Consider the following 14,164-nt stretch of genomic DNA (forward strand, 5'->3'; position numbering starts at 1 on the left):
GTACATCAGTCATTGAAGGTTGGCATGCAGGTGCAGCAGGCGGTTAAGAAAGCAAATGGCATGTTGGCCTTCATAGCAAGGGGATTTGAGTACAGGGGCAGGGAGGTGTTGCTACAGTTGTACAGGGCATTGGTGAGGCCACACCTGGAGTATTGTGTACAGTTTTGGTCTCCTAACCTGAGGAAGGACATTCTTGCTATTGAGGGAGTGCAGCGAAGGTTCACCAGACTGATTCCCGGGATGGCGGGACTGACCTATCAAGAAAGACTGGATCAACTGGGCTTGTATTCACTGGAGTTCAGAAGAATGAGAGGGGACCTCATAGAAACATATAAAATTCTGACGGGGTTAGACAGGTTAGATGCAGGAAGAATGTTCCCAATGTTGGGGAAGTCCAGAACCAGGGGTCACAGTCTAAGGATAAGGGGTAAGCCATTTAGGACCGAGATGCGGAGGAACTTCTTCACCCAGAGAGTGGTGAACCTGTGGAATTCTCTACCACAGAAAGTTGTTGAGGCCAATTCACTAAATATATTCAAAAAGGAGTTAGATGAGGTCCTTACTGCTAGGGGGATCAAGGGGTATGGCGAGAAAGCAGGAATGGGGTACTGAAGTTGAATGTTCAGCCATGAACTCATTGAATGGCGGTGCAGGCTAGAAGGGCCGAATGGCCTACTCCTGCACCTATTTTCTATGTTTCTATGTTTCTATGTTTCTAAGTCATCTTAGATCTGGTCCTGTGTAATGAGACAGGAATAATAAACGATCTCCTAGTAAAAGATCCTCTCGGAATGAGTGATCACAGTATGGTTGAATTTGTAATACAGATTGAGGGTGAGGAAGTAGTGTCTCAAACGAGCGTACTATGCTTAAACAAAGGGGACTACAGTGGGATGAAGGCAGAGTTGGCTAAAGTAGACTGGGAACACAGACTAAACGGTGGCACAATTAAGGAACAGTGGAGCACTTTTAAGGAGCTCTTTTATAGTGCTCAACAAAAATATATTCCAATGAAAAAGAAGGGCGGTGAGAGACGATACTGGCTCTAATGAACAAAATGTTGAAATCCACCAGCCATGGATAACCAAAGAAATAAAGGAGAGCATCAAATTAAAAAGCAATGCGTATAAGGTGGCCAAGGTTAGTGGGAAACTAGAAGATTGGGAAAATTTTAAACGACAGCAAAGAATGACTAAGAAAGCAATAAAGAAAGGAAAGATAGATTACTAAAGTAAACTTGCGCAAAACATAAAAGCAGATAGTAAAAGCTTTTACCGATATATAAAACGGAAAAGAGTGACTAAAGTAAATGTTGGTCCCTTAGAAGATGAGAAGGGGGATTTAATAGTGGGAAATGTGGAAATGGCTGAGACCTTAAACAATTATTTTGCTTCGGTCTGCACAGTGGAAGACACAAAAACCATGCCAAAAATTGCTGGTCACGGGAATGTGGGCAGGGAGGACCTTGAGATAATCACGATCACTAGGGGGGTAGTGTTGGACAGGCTAATGGGACTCAAGGTAGACAAGTCCCCTGGTCCTGATGAAGTGCATCCCAGGGTAGTAAAAGAGATGGCGAAAGTTATAGCAGATGCATTCGTTATGATCTACCAAAATTCTCTGGACTCTGGGGAGGTACCAGCAGATTGGAAAGCAGTTAATGTAACGCCTCTGTTTAAAAAAGGGGGCAGACAAAAGGCAGGTAACTATAGGCCGGTTAGTTTAACATCTGTAGTGGGGAAAATGCTTGAAGCTATCATTAAGAAATAGCGGGACATCTAGGTAGGAATAGTGCAATCAAGCAGACGCAACATGGATTCATGAAGGGGAAATCATGTTGAACTAATTTACTGGAATTCTTTGAGGATATCACGAGCATGGTGGATAGAGGTGTACCGATGGATGTGGTGTATTTAGATTTTCAAAAGGCATTCGATAAGGTGCCACACAAAAGGTTACTGCAGAAGATAAAGGTACGCGGAGTCAGAGGAAATGTATTAGCATGGATAGAGAATTGGCTGGCTAACAGAAAGCAGAGAGTCGGGATAAATGGGTCCTTTTCGGGTTGGAAATCGGTGGTTAGTGGTGTGTCACAGGGATCGGTGCTGGGACCACAACTGTTTACAATATACATAGATGACCTGGAAGAGGGGCCAGAGTGTAATGTAACAACATTTGCAGATGGCACAAAGATTAGTGGGAAAGCGGGTTGTGTAGAGAACAGAGAGAGGCTGCAAAGAGATTTAGATAGGTTAACCGAATGGGCTAAGGTTTGGCAGATGGAATACAATGTCGGAAAATGTGAGGTCATCCACCTTGGAAAAAAAAACAGTAAAAGGAAATATTATTTGAATGGGGAGAAATTACAACATGCTGCGGTGCAGAGGGACCTGGGGGTCCTGGTGCATAAATCCCAAAAAGTTAGTTTGCAGGTTGTCAGGAAGGCAAATGGAATGTTGGCCTTCATTGCGAGAGGGATGGAGTTCAAAAGCAGGGAGGTACTGCTGCAACTGTAAAGGGTATTGGTGAGGCCACACTTGGAGTCCTGCGTGAAATTTTGGTCACCTTACTTAAGGAAGGATATACTAGCTTTGGAGGGGGTACAGAGACGATTCACGAGGCTGATTCCGGAAATGAGGGGGTCACCTTATGATGATAGATTGAGTAGACTGGGTCTTTACTCGTTGGAGTTCAGAAGGATGAGGGGTGTTCTTATAGAAACATTTAAAATCATGAAAGGGATAGACAAGATAGAGGCAGAGAGGTTGTTTCCAATGGTTGGGGAGACTAGAACTAGGGGGCACAGCCTCAAAATACGGGGAGCCAATTTAAAACCGAATTGAGAAGGAATTTCTTCTCCCAGAGGGTTGTGAATCTGTGGAATTCTCTGCCCAAGGAAGCAGTTGAGGCTAGCTCATTGAATGTATTCAAATCACAGATAGATAGATTTTTAACCAATAAGGGAATTAAGGGTTACGGGGAGCGGGCGGGTCGGTGGAGCGGAGTCCACGGCCAGATCAGCCATGATCTTGTTGAATGGCGGAGCAGGCTCGAGGGGCTAGATGGCCTACTCCTGTTCCTAATGCTTATGTTCTTATGTTCTTATGTATAAGCCCAATAGGTTCAATTTTTAAAAATGATTGTCAGTACTAATGAGTAGCACTTGGCAATCTGTAAGCACTATAGGTTAAGAGAGACGTATAGTAACAGTCGGGAATCTACCATAGGAACACAGGAACAGGTCATTTAGCCCCTTGAGTTCTACCTCAACTCCATATCCCTTGATAACCTTATCTAACAAAAATCTGTCAATTTTAGTCTTGAAAGCTCCAATTCTCACAGCATCCACAGCCTATTGGGAGAGAGAATTCCAGATTTCTACTATCCTTGTGTGAATATGTGAGAATAGATGTACACTGGAAATGCTTTAGAAGGGTTTCCCCACAAAGACTCAGTGATCTTATCGAGTTATTAGCTGAGTCACATAGCAGTTGAGTACTGCAAATGGCTGCTGTAACTCTGGATAAGGGAACAAGGAAGAGTCACCAACATTTTCTGTCCTGATTGATATCCAGTGATGCTTGATGGAAAGTGCATACTTTGTGTGGCAGAAGCTGAAGGCTCTGACAACCATACCCTCTCCCCCTAACCCCACCCACATACATGGTCTCATCATCATAGACAATCCTTCGAAATCGAGGAAGACTTGCTTCCACTCCAAAAGTGAGTTCTCAGGTCAATACGAGAATTGCAGTCTCTGTCACAGGTGGGACATTCAGCGGTTGAAAGGGGTGGGTGGGGAGTCTGCGCTTGATTTCAGCACACTCTCAGCGATAATACTCGAGGTGCTCATCCCGCCTCTCGGATGCTCTTCCTCCATTTAGGTACAGTCTTGGGCTAGGTATTTCCAGGTGCCGGTGGGGATGTTGCACTTTATCAAGAAGGCTTTGAGCGTGTCCTTGAAACGTTTCCTCTGCCCACCTGAGGTATAAGGCTTGCCGTGTAGGAGTTCTAAGTAGAGCGCTTACTTTGGGAGTCTCATGTCGGGCATGTGGACATGTGGCCCGCCCAACGGAGCTGGTCGAGTGTGGTCAGTGCTTTGATGCTGGCCTGAGCGAGAACACCGACGTTGGTACATCTATCCTCCCAGTGGATTTGCAGGATCTTGGGGAGGCAGCGTTGGTGGTATTCCAGCGCTTTGAGATGTCTGCTGGATATGGTCCACATCTCTGAGCCATATAGAAGGGTGGGTATCACTACTGCCCTGTAGACCAGAAGCTTGGTGCCAGATTTGAAGTCCTGGTCTTCAAACACTCTCTTCTTCAGACGAACGAAGGTTGCGCTGGCACACTGGAGGCGGTGTTGGACCTCGTCATTGATGTCTGCCCTTGCTGACAATAGGCTCCCGAGGTATGGAAAATGGTTCACGTTGTCCAAGGCGGCGCCATACACTGTCTCGACCAGAAGTGTCAGCATTTTATGCAGAGCCAGAAGCAGCAGCAGCAATGTGGTGACTAATACCTAGAGATGAGCAGCCAGTAAAAGAGCGGGTAACACCTGGGGACATTACAATGGGTAAATAGCGAAAGATTGCTTCCACTGGTGAACAAAAGGGGAACAAGAGGACAGAAACCAAGAATTATCATTGCGCACGAGCTGCATGTCCTGTTTACATTGCAAGCTCCAATACATGGAGTGGGATGCAGGAGGGCCACGTGCAGGATGGCAGCGGACCGCAGTTGTGCTGTGGATCTGGGAGGAGAACTCCTGTTCATTCACGCGCCACTAAGCAGAAATTTAAAAAAAACTTTCCCTCACATTCTTCAGCAGTTTTTAGTGGCTCCTTTAAGGACTAGTGTTTAGGCTGCTGTATAACTGGCATAACTAGTCAAGGCTTGGCACAAGCTCCTACTACAAAAGCAAAATACTGTGAATCTGAAGTAAAAATAGAAAATACTGGGAATCTCAATAGGTCAAGCAGAATCTGTGGAAAGAAATAGAATTCTGATGAAGGGTCAGAGACCTGAAACGTTAACTCTGTTTCTCTCCACAGATGCTGATTGACCTGCTGAGATTTCCAGCATTTTCTGTTTTTATTATACAAGCTCCAACTAGTTCCTTACACATTTTGCAGAGGGTCCTCAAACATGCTCAGGATCCTTTTTGCATATTTAAATTGATCCATCGCTTATTTCAGGCAGCTATGCCTAAAAATAGTGAGGGCCAATATGGCGGCAGCCATTCCACTGGCACAGATAAGGTGTAGGACCTCACACCTAGAAATGTATTCATTGTGGTCATTTTATGCCCACAAACTGATACTAATTTTGACCCGGTGTGTCCAAATAACTTTTGGAGGAAAATGGGGTGTGGGGAGCAGCCCCTTGTCTGAATATGTACAAAAATCTGGCAGTTTCCATGGTCATTGTTCCTGGTGCTGACCCACAGATTTATCCAGATTCCAATTTCATAGAATCGGAGTGCCCATCATGTCCGTTCTGGCTCTTTGAAAGAGTTACCCAATTAGTCCCACTGCCCTGCTCTCTCCCCGTAGCCCAACAAATCTTTCCGATTCCAAGTATTTATCCAATTCCTTTTTGAAAGTTATTATTGAATCTGCATCTACCACCCTTTCGGGCAGTGCATTCTACGTCATTACAACTTGCCGCATAAAAAAAGTTTTCCTCATGTTGCTTCTGGTTCTATTGTCAATTACCTTCAATCTGTGTCCTCTGATTACCGACCCTTCTACCACTGGAAGAAGTTTCTCCTTATTTACTGTATCAAAACTTTAAGATTTTGAACACCTCTATCTTGACATTCAACAGCATTACCATCATCGAATCCCCAACCATCAACATCCACAAATACTCTTGTAGCTCTACTCTTGTAGCCACATGAATATTGTGGCTACAAGAGCAGGTCAGAGGCTGGGTATTCTGTGGCGAGTGTCGACAGAGCAGCAGTGATAACCGCTCTCCTATGTGTCTCAAAGACATGGACTATGTACAGTAGGCACCCCAAAGCACTGAAGTACCACCAACAATGTTGCCTCCGCCAAACATTGCAAATTCATTGGCAGGATACGCACACCAACGTCAGCATTCTCTCTCAGACCAACATCCTCAGCATCGAGGCATTGACCACGCTCGATCAGCTCCGATGCATGGGCCACACTATCCGCTTGCCCGATGCTAGACTCCTGAAAATATAAGAACATAAGAACACAAGAAATAGAAGGAGTGGGCCATTTGGCCTCTCTAGCCTGCTCCGCCATTTAATAAGATCATGGCTGATCTGATCATGGGCTCAGCTCCACTTCCCTGCCCGCTCTCCATAATCCTTTATTCCTTTATTGCTCAAAAATCTGTCTTAAATATATTCAATGACCCAGCCTCCACAGCTCTCTGGGGCAGAAAATTCCACAGATTTACAAGAAATTCCTCCTCATCTCAGTTTTAAATTGGCAGCCCCTTATTTTGAGACTATTGCCCCTAGTTCTAGTTTCCCCTATGAGTGGAAATCTGCATCCACCTTGTTGAGACCCCCCCCCCATTATCTTATATATTTTGAAACAAGCACTCTACTCCGAGCTACGTCACGGTAGGTGAGGTCCAGGAGGGCAGAGAAAATGCTTCAAGGACACCCCCAAAAAAAATGTTAACGTCCCCACCAACTCTTGGTAGTCCCTTGGCCAAGACCGCTCAAAGTGGAGGAGAAAAAAGCATCCGAGATGGCGCCAAACACTACGAGTCTCTTCGCTGGGAGCACGCGAGAGCCAAGCACAAACAGTGGAAGGAGCGTATGACAAATCAAGCACACCACCCACCCCGTCCCTCCAACCAACCACCATCTGCCCCACCTGTGACAAAGACTGTAGATCCCGCACTGGACTCATCAGTCACCCGAGAACTCATCTTAGTGTGGAAGCAAGTCATCCTCGATTCCGAGGGACTGCCTACGAAGAAGAATTCCATGGGCTTTAATTCTATTATGTGGAACTTTATCAAACACCTTTGGAAAATCAATGTACACAACATCTACCACACTACCCTCATCAACCCGCTCTGTTCCTTTAATCAAATTCCTCAAAACACCATTTGCCTTTAGCAAACCCGCAGTGCCTTTCCTGTATTAACCCACGTCTCCTCGCAGGCCGGCTCTGGTTTGCGAGTGGCCCAGAAGAAGCACTTGTCTGCCGCCAGGGCCTGGTGCTCTCTTCTAACTGATGTTTTTTTTATGAAGTACTGGAGATCCAACACCTCCGCCGGGACACAAGGAACCTGCCGTCAACAGCCGAGGGCTGCCCCGCGCTCCAGGTCAGGAGGGGAGGCGTTGCTAGGCGCGCATCCCCCGGGGCCCACAGCGCGTCCTCCCGTGTTTACATCACACGCTCACCGGGTTCACGAAGGACGAAAGCAGCCATCACTTACCGAGATATATATATATATATATATATATAAAACAAGGAGAGCCCCCGTCGCCTGGATCCACGGGCTCTCAGTCCGCTCCGCTCCGTTCCTCAGATTCTCCGCAAACCGCCCAACAGTCCCGCGCTACACCCGGCAACCCCTGACAGAACGCACCGCGCAGCAAAGCGCCATCCCATTGGGCCGCCGCCGCCCCATAGCAACCGCGCCGACCAGCGAGGTAAGCGATTGGACAGCGCCTTCCTGGGAGATGGAGGTGGAGGCAGGGGCCAAGATGCGCGACGCACCAGCTGCCACTCCGGGAGCCAAATATTGGCGGCTGAAGAAGTACGGCTGATCACACTGAAGCTGCCTTTCACTGAGCCAGACAGTTGAAGAAACACGGGCTTCTTTCTGTTGAACATTTACGGCAGTTTGGGCAGTAGAACCCCCACCTATTGCCAGCCAAACTAAATTCACAGACTGCCATGGTGGGCTTTGAACTCACCTTCTCTGGATTATTAGTCCAGCAACATAACCATCATCATCATCATAGGCAGTCCCTCGGAATCGAGGAAGACTTGCTTCCACTCTTAGCTGAGTCCACGACCAGATCAGCCATGATCTTATTAAATGGCGGAGCAGGCTCGAGGGGCTAGATGGCCTACTCCTGTTCCTAATTTTTATGTTCTTATGTTCTTAGCATGAGTCCTTCGGTGGCTGTACAGTCCAATACGAAAACCACAGTCTCTGTCACAGGTGGGACAGATAGTCGTTGAGGGAAAGTGTGGGTGATGCTGGTTTGCGCTTGATTTCTGCATGCTCTCAGCGACGAGACTCGAGCTCATGCCCTCCCGGATGCACTTCCTCCACTTAGGGCGGTCTTTGGCCAGGGACTCCCAAGTGTCAGAGGGTATGTCGCACTTTATCAGGGAGGCCTTTCCTCTGCCTGCCTTTGGCTCGTTTGCCATGGACGAGTTCCGAGTAGAGCGCTTGCTTTGGGAATCTCGTGTCTGGCATGTGAACTATGTGGCCTGCCCAGCAGAGCTGATCCAAGTGTGGTCAGTGCGTCAATGCTGGGGATGTTGGCCTGGACGAGGACGCTAATGTTCTGCATTTGTCCTCCCAGGGGATTTGTAGGATCTTGTGGAGACATCGTTGGTGGTATTTCTCCAGCGACTTGAGGTGTCTACTGTACATGGTCCACGTCTCTGAGCCATACAGGAGGGCGGGTAATACTACGGCCCTGTAGACCATGAGCTTGGTGACAGTTTTGAGGGCCTGGTTTTCAAACACACTTTTCCTCAGGCGGCCGAAGGCTGCACTGGCACATTGGAGGCGATGTTGGATCTCATTGTCAATGCCTGCTCTTGTTGATAGGAAGCTCCCGCGATAAGAGAAGTGATCCACATAACCACCACACTATAGTATCCACTTTCCCCTGATTTTAAACTATTCTTTTGAAGACTGTTTTACACTTTGGAAGTTTCCGGATAGTGTACTCAAACACGAGACTATCCGACCAGTCTAAAACTAATTTGGTAGCTTCATCCAAGTTGCCTTCGAACATAGGAACAGGAACAGGTCATTCAAACCCCTCGAGTCTGTTCTACCTTTCAATGAGATCATGGCTGATCTGCGACCTAACTGCATATCACTTAATACCTTTGGTTAACAAAAAGCAATCAATCTCAGATTTTAAATTAGCAACTCATCATCATAGTACTCCAGGTGTGTTCTAACCAGGGCTTCGGCATAACTTCTACCTCCTTGTATTCTCGTCCTCTCGATATAAAGGCCAGCTTTTCCATTAGCCTTTTGATTATTTTCTGTACTTGTTCATGACATTTTAATGATCTATGTACCTAGACCCCCAAGTCTCTTTGGACCTCCACTGTTTTTAGCTTTTCACCATTTAGAAAGTACACTGTTCTATCCATTTTAGGTCAAAAGTGGATAACGTCACATTTACTTACATTGAAATCCAGTTTTGGCCATTCACTTTATCTATATCCCTTTGTAATTTTATGCTTTCATCCACTCTGCCTACAATGCCACCTATCTTTGTGTCATTAGCAAATTTGGATATATGACTATGTCATCTTCTAAATAGTTGAGGCCCCAACACAGATCCCTGTGGGACGCCACTAGTCACATCCTGCCAGTATGAGTATGTACCCATTACCCCTACTCTCTGGGGGCGAAATTGTCCCTTTTTAAAACGATGTTAGCGCCTCCGGGAGGGTGCTAACGAGGCAGAGAAAACTTTTTGTCTAGGAGAGTGGCTGCCATGGCAGCCCGTGCCCCGCAGTTAGTGCCCCGGGCTGCTGTGCAAACGACGATGACATCATCAGCATGTGCGCCAACCCCTTAATGCCCCACGGGGGAAATTGCCTCTCGGCCCACAAGGCTGGTGCGAGCAGATGTCAATGCCAGCTTCGCGGGTTGCCCTGATTATAAAGGATGATATAAGGACAGTAGAGAGAAAGGATCTAGGCTCGGAAGATCAGGAAATAGAATCAGTATGGGTGGGAATAAGGAATAACAAGGGGCCGAAAACACTGGTGGGAGTAGTATGTAGGTCCCTTAACAGTAGCGACACCGTTGGACAGAATATTAATCAAGAAATATAGGAGCTTGTAACAAAAGTAATGCAATAATCATGGGGGATTTTAATCTTCATATAGACTGGACATATCAAATTGGCCAAGGTAATCTGGAGGATGATTTCATGGAATGCACTTGAGACAGTTTCCTAGAACAATACGTTATGGAACCAACCAGGGAACAGGCTATTTTAGATCTTGTTTTGTACAATGAGACAGGGTTAATTAGCAATCTCAAAGTAAGGGATCCTCTGGGGCAGAGTGACCATAAGATTCTGAAGGGGGTTGACAGGGTAGATGCTGAGAGGTTGTTTCCCCTGACAGGAGTGTCTAGAATTAGGGAGCATAGTCTCAGGATAAGGGGTAGCCCATTTAAGACTGAGATGAGGAGGAAATTCTTCACTCGGAGGGTTGTAAATCTTTGGAATTCTCTGCCTCAGAGAGCTGTGGATGCTGAGTCTCTGAATATGTTCAAGGCTGAGATAGGTAGATTTTTTGAGTCTCGGGGAATAAAGGGACATGGAGATTGGGCGGGAAAGTGGAGTTGAGGTCGATGATCAGGCATGATCTTCTTGAATGCAGAGCAGGCTCGAGGGGCAGTAGGGCCTACTCCTGCTCCTATTTCTTATGTTCTTATAATATAATAGAATTTTACATTATGTTTGAGTGTGACTTGCCTAAGTATGAAACTAGAGTTTTAAACTTAAATAAAGCCAATTACATATGAAGGGCGAGTTGGTTTTAGTAGATTGGAAAAGTAGATTAACAGGTATGGCAGTAGATAAGCAGTGGTTAGCATTTAAAGAAATATTTCATAAGTCTCAACAAAAATATATTCCATTTAGAAACAAAAACTCCATGGCAAAAATGATCCATCCATGGCTAACTAAAGAAGTTAAGGATAGCATTAGATTGAAAGAAGCTTATAATGTTGCAAAGAATAATAGTAAGCCTGAGTCTTGGGAGAGTTTCAGAAACCAGCAAAGGATGACCAAAACATTGATTAAAAGGGAAAAAAAGAATATGAGAGAAAACTAGCAAGAAATATAAAAATAGATTGTAAGAGCTTCTATGTAAAAAGGAAGCGAATATCAAAAGTAAATGTTGGTCCCTTAGAGGTTGAGACAGGAGAAATTATTATGGGGAATAAGGAAATGACAGAAATGTTAAGTAAATATTTTGTATCTGTCTTCACAGTAGAAGACGCAAAAATAATGGGGAACCAAGGGTCTAATGAGGGTGAGGAACTTAATGTATTAACATAAGTTGAGAAAAAGTACTGGAGAAACCAACGGGACTAAAAGCCGACAAATCCCTTGGACCTGATGGCCTACATCCTAGGGTTCTAAAAGAGGTGGCTGCAGAGATAGTGGATGCATTGGTTTTGATCTTCCAAAATTCCCTCGATTCTAGAAAGGTCCCAACAGATTAGAAAGTAGCAAATGTAACACCACTATTCAAGAAAGGAGGGAGAGAGAAAACAAGGAACTACAGGCCAGTTAGCATGACATCAGTCATTGGCAAAATACTGGAATCTATTGTTAAGGAAGTGGTATCAGGGCACTTAGAAAATCATACATGATTAGGCAGAGTCAACACGGTTTTATGAAAGGGAAATCACATTTGACAAATTTATTAAGAGTTTTTTGAGAATATAACTAGCAGGGTAGATGAAGGGGAACCAATGGATGTAGTATGTTTGTATTTCCAAAAGGCATTCGATAAGGTGCCACATGAAAGGTTATTACACAAGATAAGGGCTGATGGGATGGGAGGGGAGGTAATGCATTCTCATGGATAGAGGATTGGTCAATGGACAGAAAACAGAGAAGGATAAACGGGTCTTTTTCAGCAAGGATCAGTGCTGAGGTCTCAGCTAGTTACAATCTATATTAATGACCTAGATGAAGGGATCAAATGTAACGTATTTAAGTTTGCTGACGATACAAAGATAGGTTGGACATAAAAAATTCTGAAGGGGATTGACAGGGTAGAAGCTGAGAGATGGTTTCCCCTGATTGGAGTGTCTAGAACTAGGGGGCACAGTCTCAGGATAAGGGGAAGGCCATTTAACATAGAAACATAGAAAGTAGGTGCAGAGTAGGCCATTCGGCCCTTCGAGCCTGCACCACCATTCAATATGATCATGGCTGATCATGCAACTTCAGTACCCCATTCCTGCTTTCTCTCCATGCCCCTTGATGCCTTTAGCCGTAAGGGCCACATCTAACTCCCTTTTGAATATATCTAACGAACTGGCCTCAACAACTTTCTCTGGTAGAGAATTCCACAGGTTCACAATTCTGAGTAAAAAAGTTTCTCCTCATCTCGGTCCTAAATGGCCTACCCCTTATCCTTAGACTGTGACCTCTGGTTCTGGACTTTCCCAACATCGGGAACATTCTTCTTGCATCTAACCTGTCCAATCCCGTCAGAATTTTATGTTTCTATGAGATCCCCTCATTCTTCTAAATTCCAGTGAATATAAGCCTAGTCGATCCAGTCTTTCTTCATATGTCAGTCCAGCCATCCCAGGAATCAATCTGGTGAACCTTTGCTGCACTCCCTAAATAGCAAGAATGTCCTTCCTCCGATTAGGAGACCAAAACTGCACACAATACTCAAGATGTGGTCTCACCAAGGCCCTGTACAACTGCAGTAAAGACCTCCCTGTTCCGATACTCAAATCTCCTCGCTATGAAGGCCAGCATGCCATTTGTTTTCTTTACTGCCTGCTGTACCTGCATGCCTACCTTCAATGACTGATGTACCATGACACCCAGGTCTCTCTTTGCACCTCCCCTTTTACTAATGTCACCATTCAGATAATCTGCCTTCCTGTTTTTGCCACCAAAGTGGATAACCTCACTTATCCACATTATACTGCATCTGCTATGCATTTGCCCATTCACCTAACCTGTCCAAGTCCCCCTTCAGCCTCTTAGCGTCCTCCTCACAGCTCACACTGTCACCCAGCTTAGTGTCATTGGCAAACTTGGAGATATTACATTCAATTCCTTAGTCGAAATAATGAATGTATATTGTAAATAGTGTATATTGTAAATAGCTGGGGTCCCAGACAGAGATGAGAAGGAATTTGTTCACTCGAGGGTTGTGAATCTTTGGCATTCTCTGCCCCAGAGGGCTGTGGATGCTAAGTCTGAGTATATTCAAGGCGGAGAAAGATTTTGGACTCTAGGGGAATGAAGGGATATGTGGATCAGGTGGGAAAGTGGAGTTGAGGTTGATTAGCCATGATCTTATTGAATGGTAGAAGCAGCAAGGACTTACTCCTGCTCCTATTTATGTTCTTAAACCACTGCCCCCCCATCTGAGATATCTGAGCTCCTCTAACTCTGCCTCGAGCATCTCTGATTATAATCACTTAACCATTGGTGGCCTGACTTCTCTTGCCTAGCCCGAAACTCAAATTCCCTGCCTGAACCTCTCCGCCTCTTTCCTCTTACGATGCTCCTTAAATCCTACCTCAAAGCTTTTGGTCACCTGCCCTAATTTCTCCTTGTGTGACTTGGTGTAAATTTTGTGTCTCATAATACTCCTGTGAAGCGCCTTGGGACATTTCACTACTTTAAAGACGCTATACAAATACAAGTTATTGTTGGAAGGAACTATACCATTGGGACAGGCTCCACCTGAACCAGTCTGAGACCAGGGTCCGAGTGGAAAGGATAAATAGGGCAGTCACAATGACTTTAAACTGGTGAATGAGGGGAGGGCTCAGATGGAAATAGTGGTTCAAAAACAAACAAAAAGGGAGAGTAAACAAAGTCAAAAATTACACTTTAGGCACTACAGGTAACAGGAAAATTAAAAAAAATGTAGTGATTAAACCAGGAGAGAAATAAGAAATGTGAGTAAAACATTAGAGTTAAAGGACAGACTAGGGCATGTGGCCCAAATAAAAGTGTTCTTTCTACAAACGCACCGAGTATGAATTGAATGAACTGCAGGTGCAAATTCAAATTGGAGGGTATGACATGGTAGCCATTACTGAGACATGGCTCCAAGATGATCAGGACTGGGAACTAAATATACCAGATTATAGGGTCTACAGGAAAGATAAAGAAAATGGCAGAGGGCAAGGAGTAGTCTTAGTGATTAAAGATGAAATCAATTCAATGATGAGAA

General features: G+C 45.1%; 1 protein-coding gene across 6 annotated transcripts in view; it reads right to left on the bottom strand.

The window, feature by feature from the left end:
• The window catches only part of ccdc142 (coiled-coil domain containing 142), a 192,698-nt gene extending 185,139 nt beyond the window's left edge, over window positions 1-7,559 (bottom strand). For all 6 annotated transcript variants that reach the window (XM_070866893.1, XM_070866897.1, XM_070866896.1 and 3 more), the window contains exon 1: window positions 7,434-7,559. The gene's annotated coding sequence lies outside the window, so the exon portion shown is untranslated. The remainder of the gene's footprint in view (window positions 1-7,433) is intronic.
• Between the last annotated feature and the right edge of the window lie 6,605 nt (window positions 7,560-14,164).

The sequence above is a fragment of the Pristiophorus japonicus genome, chromosome 2 (assembly GCF_044704955.1).
Source record: "Pristiophorus japonicus isolate sPriJap1 chromosome 2, sPriJap1.hap1, whole genome shotgun sequence".
Lineage (NCBI taxonomy): Eukaryota > Metazoa > Chordata > Chondrichthyes > Pristiophoridae > Pristiophorus > Pristiophorus japonicus.